A 16,893-nucleotide genomic window follows, 5' to 3' on the forward strand; every position below is an offset into this window, starting at 1 on the left:
CGCTGGAGTCAGGGAGCGAGGCAGCGAAACCAGTTAGACCCAGGATCCTGTACTGATATGAAGCCTGAAGTCGGTCAGCACTAAGAGCAGCCGCAAGACAGTCATCCCCCAAAAGGCCTCCATAGGTATGGGGCGACTTTAAAGCTATTGTAAAGGATCGTTGACAAAACCCCATTTGCATGTCGAGTTTCTTAAACTTTTCACCTTTTTTATACCTATTTCAGCTTCAGGGTTCCGTATTATTGATTAGTGTTTTGTAATGCCTGGGAATCTTACTAATGGATGACAGCTGGAAGATAGTTGTAGTTATAATAATTTTCCCTGTCACCCAAACCTTCAATCCCAGCTCAGTATTACCTACCAAGTCATAAAGAACTGACTTATTAAATGCTTCTAAAATTGAGAATATATCCTTCTGCATTTTGGTGATTCATAGTACAGCAAACACAGTAGCCATTCAATACGTAGCCATTTAATAATACCTATTAAAAAGTTAATGCTCCAAAGATAAGTATTTTCCAGCCTTCCTCTCAGAAGTACAAGAATGCCAGGAGAGAGGTGATGACTTATGTATTACTTTGGGATTTTTGAGTGTTATATTGTAACAATAAAGTAAAAAAATATGTAAATGGAATATTGGAAACATTATGGGCATGGACAACAGGGTGGGGATTAACTGTGGGAGTAGGGGTGGGGTGCGCAGAGGAGGCAAAAGGGGGAAATTGGGACAACTGTAATGGAATAACAATAAAAACCAATTAAAACATTATATTTTCAATTTCAATTCAATTTATACATAATAAAATTTGCTAGCTCATTAGAATTTGGAATGTATCTTTACATGTATGAACTCATGTTAGTTAACACAAATTCTGTCTATGTACTATACATATATTAGTCTTGGTTTATATTCAAAGAAACTAGAATTTAACCATATATATATAATTTTTAACATCAGTCCAAAAACTCTGATATCACTTGGAATGAACTTGTCTTTATATTAGACCATATTGCCATTTCAGATATATGGCCAGTTCCTCACTCTTGTATTTACAATTAAAAAAAAAAAGATGGGACAACTCTTAAAATATAAGCATGGTAAAATATAACAATTTCTGACACTTTGAAAAGAACATGTCCTTATTAAGATTAAGGCAGCTATAAGAATCATGCCAATCATTTATCTTATGCCTATAACTTTGTTAAAGTTGTACTTAAACATTGTTGTAAAACATTTTTCAAAAAAAAACTTTGACAATGATAGGTAGTAAATAGCATGAAATAAAACATCAGAAATGAACCAAAATGGCTTTTCCAAGTACAATGTGTTTTATAAGCACTATATTAACTAAAACATTGATTTTTCTTTTGAAATAATCCTCTGCCACAGTTTTGAGAAACATCTTTTACACACCTTTCTTTTAGGGAAGGCCTCCCAGTAACAGCACACAGTTAACAGGAATGATCCTTGCTTCTCTTGCACTGAATTAACCTTCTTATACCCTGCTTATCCTTAAAATTATTCTGTTCTCAGGATTTCTAATTAAACATTCTAGCTCTGACCAGAGCTTCTAATACCTTATTCTTCCCACCTCCCCAAGCACTTAGTGACCTCACACTTTAACTAAAATCATTTCCGCTTTAATTATCGTGGCGTATCAGAATCCAAAAGCGCCTCTTCTTTTCTGCCACTTTCTGAAAATAACTGACTCTCCTCGCTCATTGCAAAATCACTTAGAAAGTCATTCTTTGCGTTCTGTCTTCTGTTCATCAACTCCCAACTCACTGCATTCTAGTTTCTGCTTTCGTACATTATTGAAATTAACTTTCTTAGGGCACTCATTCATTTCTTAATCATCTCTGCCTTGTCTATGTCTCAAGGCATTATGAAAAAAGACAAATGGAATGTCATTCATGAAATTGGATCTGAATAGTGTAGTACGTAAAAGATGGACAGCCTTTTATTAGAAAAAATAGTTCATTTATAATGGATGTTCAAATGAGAAACAATATGTTTTAAATTTCTATGGACTTAGTATTAAGTTTTTTTTATTGTTTATAATGAAAAAAAGGAAGTGGCAATAAAGCTTCTATTATCATTGTTTGAGAGGAATCAGGATAGCTTAGCAAAAGAACAAAGAATAATTAAATGCATGAAATTTAATTGAGTTTAAATAATACATGGATATATACAAATCCGATTGTATATTTGGATTTGTATATATTTATATACAAATGCTATTATTTGTATATAAATATATACATGCTATTTACTATAAAGCAAAAAAAATAATATTCAAAGATAGACTTTTTAAAAACTTTTATTCTTCTTAATAGTGATAAACCCTACTAATGTATAATTTATTGAGGTATTAGCTTAGTTTAGAATTCTGTTATTTTCTATTATTATTTTGTTTGTTTATAAGACACATGTCATTTTAGCTGAAAACATTTTGCTGATAATTGAATAATATAAAAATTGAGGTATTATTTTGTTAAAGGATTATTTTTAATGATAAATAGAGAAGAATTTTTGAGAAACACAAAAGCAATAGATGAAAAGGTCAATGAAGGTATAGCCTTATTCTTTATAGTTGAGAGAGACAGTTTGAAATCACTATTATAGCTACAAATGCCATAGATCTGATTGGCAAAAAGGGATACACAAACATACAATGAAGGTTTTAATGCACAGCCCCAAAATTTTAAATAACTTATTTGTAATTGAATGTCTGTTGTCCCAGATTTATAGGCTATCATTTAGAATGCACAGGGAATTAAAGGATGAACAATTCCACACTGTTGATTCTGTCTATGAAACCTCTAAGTGACACGGCAGCAAGTCCCACATATTAAGCAAACTGCAGTAATCGGTAACTGAGGTTAGAGCCGTGAAGTCAAGGGAAACATTTATTAAAAGGCAAGGAAGTGGTTTTATTGAGAGAAAATCACTTTGGGTATTTTTAGTGAGCTCATCAATTTATTAGCAAAAATTGAGGCATACAAAGCACCATTCTTATCCAATATCCACTTCTCTCTTTTATCTTGTTGCTGCAGCAATGTGCTCAGCTAAATGATTTACCCAGGCTCCTTGCGGCTAAGGTCGGCTCTTCTGTTTTAGCCAATGAGGTATAAGTGGAATGATGTTGAGTAATTTTGGGAAAATGTTGGTAAGGCCTCTTGTGGTTAAGGCAACACCAATTGTTCAAAATCAAAGGCGAGGGAGAATAAAACAATATTTTACTCACAACCATATTTTATAACAGGTTATAAATACATCTGGAACTGTTCTTATTTCTGCCTTTTCTTGGTTTTAGAATATATAGATTTAGGGGCCTTCAGTACAGTCACAAGACAACACAATGAAGAAAAGAGCTAATGTCGTAAGATTGACAGAGTGAAAGACAGAAATAAAATAGTTCACTAAGAAGATTTTAGACAGCAACCAATTCCAGCCTCCATGTACCCATATTGTACATGTGAGATATAAATAAAACTTTGCTGTTGAGCCCACTAAAATTTTAGTTTCCATTGCTTACTCCTGGTTATATTATTGTATATAATAAGAGTGATATGGTAGGCACCACCCGGGAATGTTTACACAGTCACAGAATATTTAGTTTGGCTCCAGCTCTCCACTTTCTACTCATTCCTAGAATCTGTGCACTAGTTGCATTGAATTGTCTTGCTCTTGTCATTTAATATCTTCTTTATCATTTAAGATCTAAGATAGTGTCATACTCAATAAAAAATTATTTTGGATATTTTCTCAGAAGACACAAATATCATTTATAGTGTCATCATTAATTATATTACAACCTAATTTGTCTTTTTATCTGTAAGTTCCTGAAAGACAATATATTGTATTTGCATGTTAACTTTGTTACAGGCTCATAATAGTTAATGATAAGAACATGTGAAGTGAATAAGGCACTTACATACTCCTTATCCAGGGAGAACTCAAGGTTAATTTTTTCTTAACAACAAATGTGTTTGATTTAACAAAAGAGTAAGAAAAACATCTATAAAAACAGTGAGATCAAAAGGACAAAAAAAAAACAAGAACAACAAAATAAGACAACTGCTCAAGGAACATTAAATGCTCTGTAAATTTTTGTTCACCGACCAGTTACATAGCAACAGGTAATCTTCTCAGAGCTTTACAAATATTGATTTGTTTAATATTTAGAACAAGCTTGTGATGTCTGCACTAATATCACCACCAATTTTCAGGAGGCTGGAGGAGGAATGGGGGTGGTAGATAATTCCAAATGCAGCACTTCGTCAGCGTGGGGTCCACCTACCACAAATACTGAGTCACTATGAGAGTTTTCTAGACCTTGATTTGATAAGTTGACTAAAACATAGGACCCAATCAAGTTCTCTAATAAAGTTGAAGTATCAAACATTACTTAATATAGAGACATGCATGCAGTGACTTAGAGATGTAGGAATGTTTAGAAATAGGGTTATTGTGTGATCCTCTCAGATGCCTTTCATTGTACCCCCAAAGATAGTCTGAACCAAGCTATTGAGAAAGTAGGTGAGAAAAACACAAGCACCATTAAAAAGCATTGAAATACTCACCTACCAAAGGTTGGCAGCTTTCACTGCCATTGAAAGCTGCTCCTTGGTTTTACGGGAAACAATGTGCTCTCAGACTGGAAGAAGCTTGATACTACTTTATAATTTCCAGAGATAAATTACAGCTCAGGTTAAAACAACAGGGATTTGTGGCTGTGGTTAAGTGATATCGAATTATCAATAGCTAAAATAACTGAACACCACACTCAGGGACCACTTAAATTATATAGCAGGAATGAAAGATCTTTCAAACAGATACAGTGTTGATTGCCATGAAAACTAATGGCCCCTTTTCCAATCCCCAAATACGTGAAAGCTCACATTTCCAACATCTCTCAAAGGAAAATTATATAATCTCAAGAAAAGATATTTCAATCACACTAAAAACTTGCACGTAGTAAAATCTTATTCCTAACCTTTCACCAAAGGATGAAACTCTTTACTAAGGCCACAAAGCTCTAGGGGAAGAGAAATAAACCAATCTTAGAGCTTTTTGGATGTCGATCTAAACCAAAAGCAACATTGCATCCCTAAATGAATGACAAAGTTCAGTACCATGGCTAACCTAAAAGATTCTTTTATTTACCTAGTTTATTGGAGTGGCATTGTTTATTAAAATTAATAACAAGGTTTCAGGAATACAATTCTATAATGCCTGTATATTGCACTGTGGGTTCACAATCCAAAGTCAAATCTCCTTCCATTCAATTCCCTTTACCCTTTACTGTGTCCCCCAGAACCCTTTTTCCCCTCTGGGAACCAGAATACCGTTGCTCTTTCTGTGTGTTTTTGTTTGTTTGGTTTGTAAGTTCATTTTTTGTTTTCAGGTTTTTATTCCATATAGGAGTAAAATCATGTTTTTTCACAGGCTCACAGTTGTGGTCTGCAAAGGCCAATAAGCAAAATAAATGTGTATGTGCACATATGCTGCTCTAAAAGAAAGTTTTCAGAACACTTAATGTAAAATGGAATGCAAAACATTGTATTTTAAAAATTTCTTTTAATGTTATATTTCAAAAAACTAAGGGAAAATGTTCAAGGTTTATAAAATAAAATGTATTTTTTTCTTTGATAGGAAGAGAGTTTATTATTCTGTTTATACTGTATGATGCAGACCAGACACAAGTGAATCTCTTTTTTTATTTTTATTTTTTTTATTTAATTCTTGTTCAAGTATAGTTTTCTTTCTTGTATTCCCAGCCCTGCCCCCCCAGTGCTCCCCACCTCCCTCCCATCTCCGCCCCCCACCTTAGTTATTGTCCATGTGTCCTTTATACTTGTTCATGTGAGTCCTTCCCCTTTTCCCGTGTGATTCTCTCCCCTCTCCCCTCTGGACCCTGTCAGCATGTCCTGTATTTCAGTGTCTTTGGTTACATTTTGCTTGCTTGTTTGTTTTGTTGTTTACATTCCTGTTAAAGGTGATATCATATGGTATTTGTCTTTCACCACCTGGCTTATTTCGCTCAGCATAATGCTTTCCAGTTCCATCCATGATGTTGCAAAGGGTAGTAGTTCCTTCTTCCTTTCTGCGGCATAGAATTCCATTGTGTAAATGTACCATAGTTTTGTGATCCAGTCATTGACCGATGGGCATCTAGGTTGCTTCCAGCTCTTGGCTATCACAAATTGTGCTGCTATGAACATCGGGGTGCATAGGTTCTTTTGGATTGGTGTTTCAGGGTTCTTAGGATATACTCCTAGCAGTGGAATTGCTGGGTCAAAAGGCATGTCCATTTTTAGTTTTCTGAGAAAATTCCATACTGTTTTCCATAGTGGTTGTACCAGTCTGCAATCCCACCAACAGTGAACTAGGGTCCCCTTTTCCCCACAACCTCTCCAGCACTTGTTGTTTGTTTCTTTGTTTATGATAGCCATTCTGACTGGTGTTAAGTGGTATCTCATTGTGGTTTTAATTTGCATCTCTCTGATAGCTAGCGATATCGAGCATCTTTTCATGTGTCTCTGGATCCTCTGTATGTCCTCCTTGGAGAAATGTCTGTTCAAGTCCTTTGCCCATTTTTTAATTGGGTTGCTTGTCTTCTTTGAGTGGAGTCGAGTGAGTTCTTTGTATATTTTGGAGATTAAACCTTTGTCTGAGGTATCATTGGCAAATATGTTTTCCCAAACAGTTGCTTCTCTTTTTATCTTGATACTGTTTTCCTTAGCCATGCAGAAGCTTTTAATTTTGATGAGATCCCATTTGTTTATTCTTTCCTTTATATCCCTTGCTCTAGGGGACGTATCAGTAAAAATATTGCTGCGTGGAATATCTGAGATTTTCTTGCCAATGCTCTCCTCTAGGGCTTTAATGGTTTCACGGCTTATATTTAAGTCTTTTATCCACCTTGAATTTATTTTGGTGTATGGTGTAAGTTGGTGCTCAAGTTTCATTTTTTTGCATGTAGCTGTCCAGTTCTCCCAACACCATTTGTTGAAAAGGCTGTCTTTACTCCATTTTATGTTATTGCCCCCTTTGTCGAATATTAATTGACTATAGAGATTTGGGTTTATTTCTGGGCTCTCTGTTCTATTCCATTGGTCTATGTGCCTGTTTTTATGCCAGTACCAGGCTGTTTTGATTACAGTGGCCTTGTAATACAGTTTGATATCAGGTATTGTAATCCCTCCTACTTTGTTCTTCTTTCTCAAAATTGCAGCTGCTATTCGCGGTCTTTTGTGGTTCTGTATAAATTTTTGAACTGTTTCTTCTATGTCTGTGAAATATGCCATTGGCACTTTAATAGGCATTGCATTAAATCTGTAAATTGCTTTGGGTAGTATGGACATTTCGATGATGTTAATTCTTCCAATCCATGAACACGTATTTTTGAGTAAGTGTCTTAAAAGGGAAGTAGCATAGAGATACATATAAGAACTTAAGAATTGTTTAAAAGAATGAATACAAAAATCATAGGATTCCAGACAGGAAATAAATTTTGTTTAAATTGAAGTATGTGTGTTTTATGTTAAATATTAAAAACACACCTATACTCCTACCAGGAAGAAAGTAACAAAAAATGGAGGAAGTAGGTAATTAAAAACGGTTTGACTAATATAAATCACATGTATTAGACAAAAATTTAAAATAAATTTAAGTCTAGCATCCTCACTGTCTGAAGTATGCACAGGTGATAAGCTACAAAGAAATATTTCAATAGAAAAGTGTTATTCAAGAATATGTCTCAACATTTTCAAACATAGAATAACTTTAACATGAACTGTAGATATTTAAGTAATGACCATGTGAAATAAACTAAAATATTCATTTTCTATTGTTCAATCTTAAGTGTACCATATGCACATAAATTCCAATACTTTCACTGAGGTTTTTTTTTGTATTCATCATTATCTCAAGTATTAATTAACACAGTGGGTAAAATAAGTATATTTTGTATTTTATAAAATTAAAACTACAATTTCAAGACCAAAGCATGAAAAAACAGCATGCAAGATGCTGTGTTTTCAACTATAAGAGATTTCAGATCACTAGTATATTCAGATTGAGACCTAATTACTTTGACTTGATTTATGATTAGGCATCTAATTGTATAATCGGTTTTGATTTTTACTAATATAATTATTATTATTTAAGAGTAATATATAACTATGTATGCTAGAGCAGACGATAATACAAACTCTATAAAGGCAAATTTGGGGCCTTGTTTTTCTCTTAATCTATAATATTTTCTAAAAGAATACTTCATAGAAATTTCCAAACCAATATGCTAAACTATTCTTTCATTACTCTTCTGTTTCCTGTGATAATATCCTATAATTTCATTCATATTCATGTTCATGTTCAAGTATGATACTAAAAATTCCTTACCATAGAATAAGTATTTCCATTTGGAAATCAGTATCTGCCTCAATGCTTTGTTAAGAACCAGAACACACACCGTCACATCAACACTCATTTATTAAATTCTTTTTATAAATGTACATATGTATAGTACTTAATGTTTACAGTTTGAGGAGGGTGTAAGAGGGATAAACAGTGATGTAAAATAAAGTAAAGATAGATTTAAAGGACTATATGTTAAAGTCTTAATCCCAGTACATCAAATGTGACTACTTATTGTAGTTAAGCTCTATAAATAGGTAATTGAGTTAAAACAGCCTTACTTCTTTGGGCTGTAATACAATACAACCAAAGTTCTTAAAAAGGGAAGACATTTGAATGCAGAAAAGCACACAGGAAGACTACCATCTGAGAAGGAAGGCAATGATTGGGGTGATGCTTCTACAAGCTGAAAATGTCCAATATTGCTAGTGACTTATAAGAAGCATAAAAAGAGGCATATTAGGTTGGCAAAAAGTTTAGAATTTTTTTTTTACGTAAGGTGGTGTTTAGTTGTTTTTAACTTCATTCGAAACACTTTTGTTAGACTGTATTATGACAGCTGCCATCAGCATGCACTTAAAAAAAGCCTCACCAAAATTGATGAGTTCTTGTGTAGCCATCTTAATATCGACAATGGAAGAAAATATGTGACATTTTCAGCACATTATGCTTTATTACTTCAAGAAGGGTAAAAACACATCTGAAATGCAAAAAAAAGATTTGTGCAATCTATGGAGGAAGTGCTAAAGCTGATTGAATGTGTCAAAGTGGTTTGCAAAGTTTCACACTGGACACTTCTCAGCGGGCCATGTTCCACGGCTGGGTAGAACAGTTGAAGTTGATAGCAATTAAATCAAAACATTAATTAAGAACAATCAACATTATACCATGTGGAGTGAACCAACATGCTCAAAATATTTAAATCAATAAAATTATTGGTGAAAATGAAAAATTTTTACAGAAAAAATGAAACAGACTTTTTGGCCAACCTAGTAGAACAGACTAACCCACAGCTCCCAGAAAGAATCAGTACTGCCTACGCCGTGATCGCCAACTTCTAGCTCCCAGAACTGTAAGAAAATAAATTTCTGCTGTTGAAGGCACCAGTTTGTTATGGCAACCCTATCAAACTAGTACATTAGTCTTCAGAGGATAAACTTCTCACTTTATCCATCTTTCCCATTCCCCTTTTTTTCTCCCGGAATCATTACAAATTGATTTCTTCCTTCTTTCAACTATTTGTCTAACACTTAGCTAGTTTTTTATGCTTGAAATATGGGTAGATTCTGTAGAGACTCATAAAAGTTCCTCTAAGAACATAAAAGAAAAGAATTTCCAGGATTACAAATCAACAGAACAACATTAAGCAAAAGAGAAATGTGAAAAAGACATTTGAAGATATACCATTAAGTGCTAGGTAGTTATATTAAAGAATGTCTTCGTTGTAGGGAATAAAGACGTGCTAAGACAGGGAAACATGAATCATGAGGTTGGAAGCAGGGTAACTTTGCGTACTTGACTCATTCACGTGAAAACCAGGAAATGAGCAGCTACCAGGAAGACCTAAATGCTGCAACATTCAAGTGTCCACCAGAGTAAAGAGACTTAATTGCACACGTGAACTGAGCAGGATAGAACAGATACTCCTTTATAAAATATAAAATTATTAAAATCATTAGAGTCTATTTTCTGAGCAAAAGGGTTATATTAAATATCAATAACAAAAAAGAGCCCCAAATTTTATAAAATAACATACTCTTAAATAGTCAGTGGATCAAAGGAAAACTATAAGTGAAATTAGAAAATACTTTGACCTGCATGATAAGGAAAACACAACTTCTTGAGATTTTGCAATATGCATAAATAAGTGTTTAAGGGAAAAATCATATCTTTAAATGTAATAATAGAACAAAGTTATAAAAATAATCTGATTCCACTTTATAAGAAATTAGAAAACCATAGAAAATTAAGTGAAAAGTAATAAAAAATAATAAGACATAATTAGAAAAAAATAAATGAAACAATGAATTGTTTTTAAAAGATCAGAGATTTATATTTAATTCTATTTTGAAAACAATAGAGACAATGTAAATTACTGAAATTAAAAATAGAAAAGGTGCCCTGGCTGGTGTGGCTCAGTAGATTAAGCACTAGCTTGTGAGCCAAAGGGTCACTGATTCGATTCCCCATCAGGGCACATGCCTGGGTTGTAGGCCAGGCCCCCGGTGGGGGGTGTGCAAGAGGCAACCACACATTGATGTTTCTCTCTGTCTTTTTCTCTCCCTTCCCCTCTCTCTAAAAATAACTAAATAAAATCTTTAAAAAAATAGAAAAGGTATTACCACTGAATCAACACACAGTAAAATGATGAAAAGACACGATACAAGCAAATTTATACAAGTGACTGAGACTAAAAGTGGACAGATCCTTTGATAAAGAAAGTGTCCAGACTGATAGAAGTAGAAATCTGACAATCCCTACATATTGATTAAAAAGTTAAAGAGTTATGCAAATAAATTCTTTGAATTAAATTATAAAGGGAGACTTTCTTTATGTAGGTGACTATGAAATGATGAAATAATCTTAATGATGAGAAAAAAAGAAGATATAGGAAAGAATGTTTTATGCTATAGGGGCAATATATGTAAAAGTACCTACAGAAAAAAATCTTTATTGACCTTGGGGAACTGAAAGAATACCAATGACTTTGGGGTGTGGGAAAGCACAGTGATGTAGGAGATGTTTGTAAGTGTTGATAGAGGTATTTTGAGAATCATAGATTAAAAATATGTGTAACAAATTATTCTGTCTTTAATAAATCATTTAAGACAGGTTATACATTGAATAGATGAATGTAATATTAAAGTCCTTCAGGTATTTATTCAAAAGTCATCTTATTACAGCATGGATGGAACTGGAAAGCATTATGCTAAGCGAAATAAGCCAGGCAGCAAAAGAGAAATACCATATGATCTCACTTTTAACAGGAACTTAATCAACAGAACAATGGACAAGCAAAGTATAACCAAACACACTGAAATAGAGAGCAGGCTGACAGTGACCAGAGGGGAGAGGGGAGGGAATTTCAGGGGCAAAGGAGAAGGGTTTGCAGGAACAAATATGGGGACACATGGATGGAAACAAGGAGGGGTGTAAATGGAGGGAGGTGGGGAGGGCTTGGGGATGGGTTGGGGTAAAAGGCAGGAAACTGTACTTGAACAACAATTAAAAAAATAAAATATTTTTAAAAAGTTGTCTTATTAAAGGTCATCCATGTGGCTATCTTATCTGATATTTCATTCCCTCATCCCCTACAACTCAAAGTTTTCTATTTACCCATCTTTGCTGGATGTTTTTTTTTTCTTTACCAATTTATCTTTATATTTTCCTTATTTGTCTTCTCTACTGGAGTGTAAACTTCACGAAGGTGGTTTTTAAAACTGTTTTATTTACTACAGAATGCTCAGTGTTTAAAGAATTTGCTGGTACATAATAAGTTCTCAATATTTTTTAAGGAATGAGTGATTAACTACCGAAACAGTGGTAGTGCATGGCCATTAAATTTAAATGCAAAATTTGTGACTGTCAATTCAAAAAAGTATACATGATTTTTTATTAACAAAAAAGAATGTAGATCATACAAGATATACAACTTCAAGAAAATACATTTGTCTATGGGATCTCATGCATGACAATATATCATAATGAGCAGTGTGTCTTCAATAATTTTAAGCGAAAAGAGAATGACTTCCAATGTCTTTTCTCAAGGACTATAAATGAGATAAAGGACTTCATTTCAAGTGCATGGTGATGGTCATCAGTCGCTATGCTAAAGTCAGTAGTCTACATTATTCAGAGCTAATGTGCATGGAGACCATATTTCTGCAGTGTCGTTCCAGAGATCACTTTAAACACGTTATGATGAACACTAGTAGCACAGTCAAGAAAATGTCAAACTCAGACCATAAAGAGAAAAAATGTCTATCAGTTGAAAAATGAAAACAACTGTCCTCGTTCATATCTCCTAACATAATGACTTACAACCTTCCTAACCAATGACATGTAGAACAAAGAAGATTGTTAGGTTTATCATCTGTCTAACTGAGGCATATAATTTTCACATTTGACAATTGTGTATTAAAAATTTCTACACAAAAAGTGAGTAGAATATAAAGTGCATGCTAACATGTTTAAGGTACAAATAATTATCACATTACCAAAATTGACTGGTGTAAAACGCTGGAGTCCGATGGATTCCAGCTTAAACATTTGGTTAACAACTTTCTAACTTTGTAAACTTTACTAATTTACCAAATATTTAGTTCTTTTTCCCCGTGTATTCAAAATATGTCCCAATGCAAGTGGAATCTTTAGGAATAGTGATATTATGTATATAAAATGCCATCACAGTACTGGTTTATTATGACCATGTGCTTATCATTTCTTCTCTATTACGCATGGTAAATGGCTAGGAAACAATTTCAGTATGTTAGATTAGTCAGTATGATTGCAGCCATAATACATAATGCTTCAATATGAATCTCAGGTTAATGCATTACCTAAAAAAAAAACACTGAGGATAATTTTGTAAATAAGGTTGACAGGTTCTTTTTATTTGCAAGGTTTTGTGCTGAAGCGCTTAGTAGCTACAGTAATGCAAAATTGTCCCAAACAGACGGGAATGTTACAAAAACAGTCCTCTGGGATGTCTCTTGTCCATACTGTTTGTGAAGAAGGACGGATGCTCAGTATTTTTTAAGGAAATTCTGCTCTTAACAAACATACTCGTGTTATAACATGTGTTTGCTTCAAAGGCTTGTGCAATTTTTCAGAAAGTAGAGGTGCTAACGGGGCCTGTCCCCAAAGTTGTATACAATCATCGCATTTAGGTGATACACTGTCTGCCGAAATTTCTACCTTTAAGGATGTGCAGTTTCAATAAATAGCTACTTATATTGTAAAGTACAAGTATTTTCACAAGAATACTGAAATAATTTAGAAATTGCTTAAAGTATCGATACAAAGGAAGAACTCTTGGGAGTGGGGAAGACTTTCCCCCATAAAATAACCCAAGACTATACAATATACAATTAGGTTTCACTCTGCAAATATGCTTCTAAACAATGAAGATACATCTTATATGGAGTGTTATTTGTAGTGAGAATTGTGGTAATCATCTCATATGCTTCCACATTATGTAAATGATCTTGTAGTTAGTTCCCTAACATAGCTCTTTTCCTCCTGGGAGACTTTTGCCAAAATGCTATTTCTAATAGGTAAGGGTAACATTTCCAAGAGTGTAAGACTAAAATAAATAAAACACAGATGCTAATATATTGTTTCAAACATCATTTTTTTCATTTACTCATTCATTAGATACATATTTTGGCACTTATTTGCAAGGTAGATACTTATTCAGCGCTGGCAGAGATTCATAACTACATATCCACTTTGATTTTAAGGCAGGGGAAACAATGTCAATAACTGTAACCCTGTTTTACTTGGAGATAATACGCTTGACTTCAACATAAGTAGCTTCAAAAAGCAAATGAAATCAAATGCTGTGACAAGGGGACTGAACATGTTCTTTCAATTATTTTAACACTTAAAACATTAATTTCCATAATTTTCCTATCAGTGTATCATGAAACTCAGGTTGGTTTCAACGCTTGGGCGATTCTTGTGATTATAGTTTTCGTTTCGTGAATTTCAGTCATTAAATCTTATTTATTAGATTCTCTTCTGAGAACGCAAGGTTTTGATTTCTGTGTGTGTGTGTGTGTCTGGCAGCTCACTTTAGCAGGACTGCTCGTCATGACAATAGCATAAATGTCAGCTCTGCAGCTTGTTGCTACGGTTAGCTTCACGAATGTCAGGAAGTGACAGGGCGTAAAGTGATCCCGAGTGATGACGTTCCTGTTGATAATAGATTGGCTCCCACTTATGCTGCAACAGCTTTGATCTCTGCAACCTCTCATTTTTAAGGGGGGAAAAACTTGAGAACTCTGCTAGCCTGTGATGAGAAATTTCCATCTCTCAGCCAAACACGGTTGGAATTATCTTCAGTTGATTTAAATGCCATGCTCACGGTGTTCGTTGGATCATTTTTGCAATATAAGTAAAATCGAAGATTAACTATCGTCTGTAGACTCAGGAACCCTGGCCATTATTTATTTCTGAATATAATCTGTGGTTTGCAAATTGTAAGTATTCATGAGTAGTGTGACATTTTGAACCAACGTATTCAGAGACAGAAGAGAAACACTTTCTGAATACAGCACAGATTATTTATTCATCACAGTCCTGGCTTTCTTGTGTGTGAGGAGAGCCACTCGGCACTCTGTATTTGCAAAGAAACTTCTCTTCGCTGATTTTAATGATGAAGCGTAAAAGGGGGTGAAGATTGGCATGTAAAGCTTCTAGAAATCTCTCAGTTTTATCAACATAATTTAATCTGGTGAAAAAGTTTCAATGAAAAAACTTAATATTAACTAGCTCTTTTGAATGCTAATATTAGAATCAGTCTTTTAAAACTGTTTTAATGGACCTAGCGATTAAAAATTTACTGAAGCTTCAAGTAAAATATGTTTGATAGCTAGGCTTTACTTTATTTCACTGATTTTGACAATCTAACTCATTATCTTTAAGAAAAGTTCAGGATCTGTATAACTTAGAAATACAAAAGTCTAAGAAATATTTACAGTAAATAGAATATAATTTTAAGAGGATCGGTGTATCAACACTTATATCAACAGGAAAAATAAGATTTATAATCTAAAATTATTTGGGAGTACATAGAGATATCTATACTAATGAAAAAGACAGTTTGTATTTCCAGAAAATTTATTTATTTATTTTTTATTAATATAATTTTTATTTAATTCTTTTTCACGTACAGGTTTCTGTCTTATATTCCCAACCCTGCCCGCCCCCCACCCCATGCTCCCCGCCTCCCTCCCCTTTCCACCCCCCACCCCTAGTTATTGTCCATGTGTCTTTTATACTTGTTCATGTGAGTCCATTCCCTTTTCCCCTATGATTCTCTCCCCTCTCCCCTCTGGACCCTGACAGCCTGTTCCATATTTGGGTGTCATTGGTTGTATTTTGCTTGCTTGTTTNTGTTTGTGTTGCTCTTCTTGTTGGCTTCAGCTTCTTAAAGTGGTCTCTTCTGGGTTCCTGGGTTTATGGTGAGAACTTCTGTGGTAAGATGCCTGTGAGACTCAGTGGTGCAGTCTCCTGCAGGTATTTTGGTGTTCTCCACTTCCACCTATTCCTCTTTTTGGCTTCCAGCTGGTCAAACCTTTTCTTCTGCTCTCCCTAGCTGCAGCAGCCTGGGGGGCTATTAGTGTGGCCTTTCTCTCCTCTCGGTGAACTTAGCTGGTCTCGCCAGTCCCCTCCCAAGATCCAGAATGGCACCGCTCTCCCGTGCCCGCTGAGAGCAGGTTTTTCCCCCGGCTTCCCAACTCTGGCCTGGCGTGAGGGCACGCACTCCCAGCCAGGCTTTCCTGGTCTAGCAGGCTTGGGCTTGGACCTTTCCCAGTGCTGTGGCTGCACACACTGAGCAACTCACAATTCTTCCAAGCTGGCAACCACAGCCTGACTCCAGGTGCTTCTCAGTCTGAGCCCAGCTGGGTAGGGATGAATCTGGCGATTGGCGCTTCCCCAGGGGCCCTGTCAGTCTCGCGCAGTGCCCCGATGCTGTGTGAGTACCCGCTGGAGTCCCCAGCTGGGGTCCCCTGGTATCGGGAATGGGCACCTCCGGGAATGGGCGCCACCCAGACCTCCAAGCCGGCAACTACAGCCTGCCTTCTGGTGCTTCTCAGCCTGCGCCTGGCTGGGTAGGGAGGGAGCTGGTGACTGGTGCTCTTCCAGGGGCACTGACCGTATCCGGAATCACCCCCGAGACTGTGGGAACACCGGCTCAGGCTACTGGGAATGCTGGGGCCCCTCGGTTCCCCAAACTGGCAAACACAGCCTGACTCCACGGGTTATCAGAGTTCTCTGGTTTGCTTCCCAATGCCCACTCCTCTCTCTGCCACTACAGGCAAACCGATCTCTCCTGGTGTTTTTCCAATCTGCACCCTGCTGGTTAGAGAGGATGCCGGTGACTAGTTCTCTCTCAGGGTTGTCCTTGTTGCCCTCCCTCGGCTCTCAGAGATCAGGGCGGCCCTGCCAGGGCCCTGGCGCTGCCAGCGAAGGGCCCACAGCCTCTGTGCTATTCCCTCGTACCTTGTTGATCTGAGGTCCGTCTCCTCTCCTCAACCTCTGGTCATTCAGTGTCCGCTATGCTCTCTGGGGTCCTGCNAGGCTTTACTTTATTTCACTGATTTTGACAATCTAACTCATTATCTTTAAGAAAAGTTCAGGATCTGTATAACTTAGAAATACAAAAGTCTAAGAAATATTTACAGTAAATAGAATATAATTTTAAGAGGATCGGTGTATCAATACTTATATCAACAGGAAAA

The sequence above is a fragment of the Sturnira hondurensis genome, unplaced genomic scaffold, assembly GCF_014824575.4.
Source record: "Sturnira hondurensis isolate 20B ecotype Veracruz unplaced genomic scaffold, ASM1482457v3 Scaffold0010128, whole genome shotgun sequence".
NCBI classification, from domain to species: Eukaryota; Metazoa; Chordata; class Mammalia; order Chiroptera; family Phyllostomidae; genus Sturnira; species Sturnira hondurensis.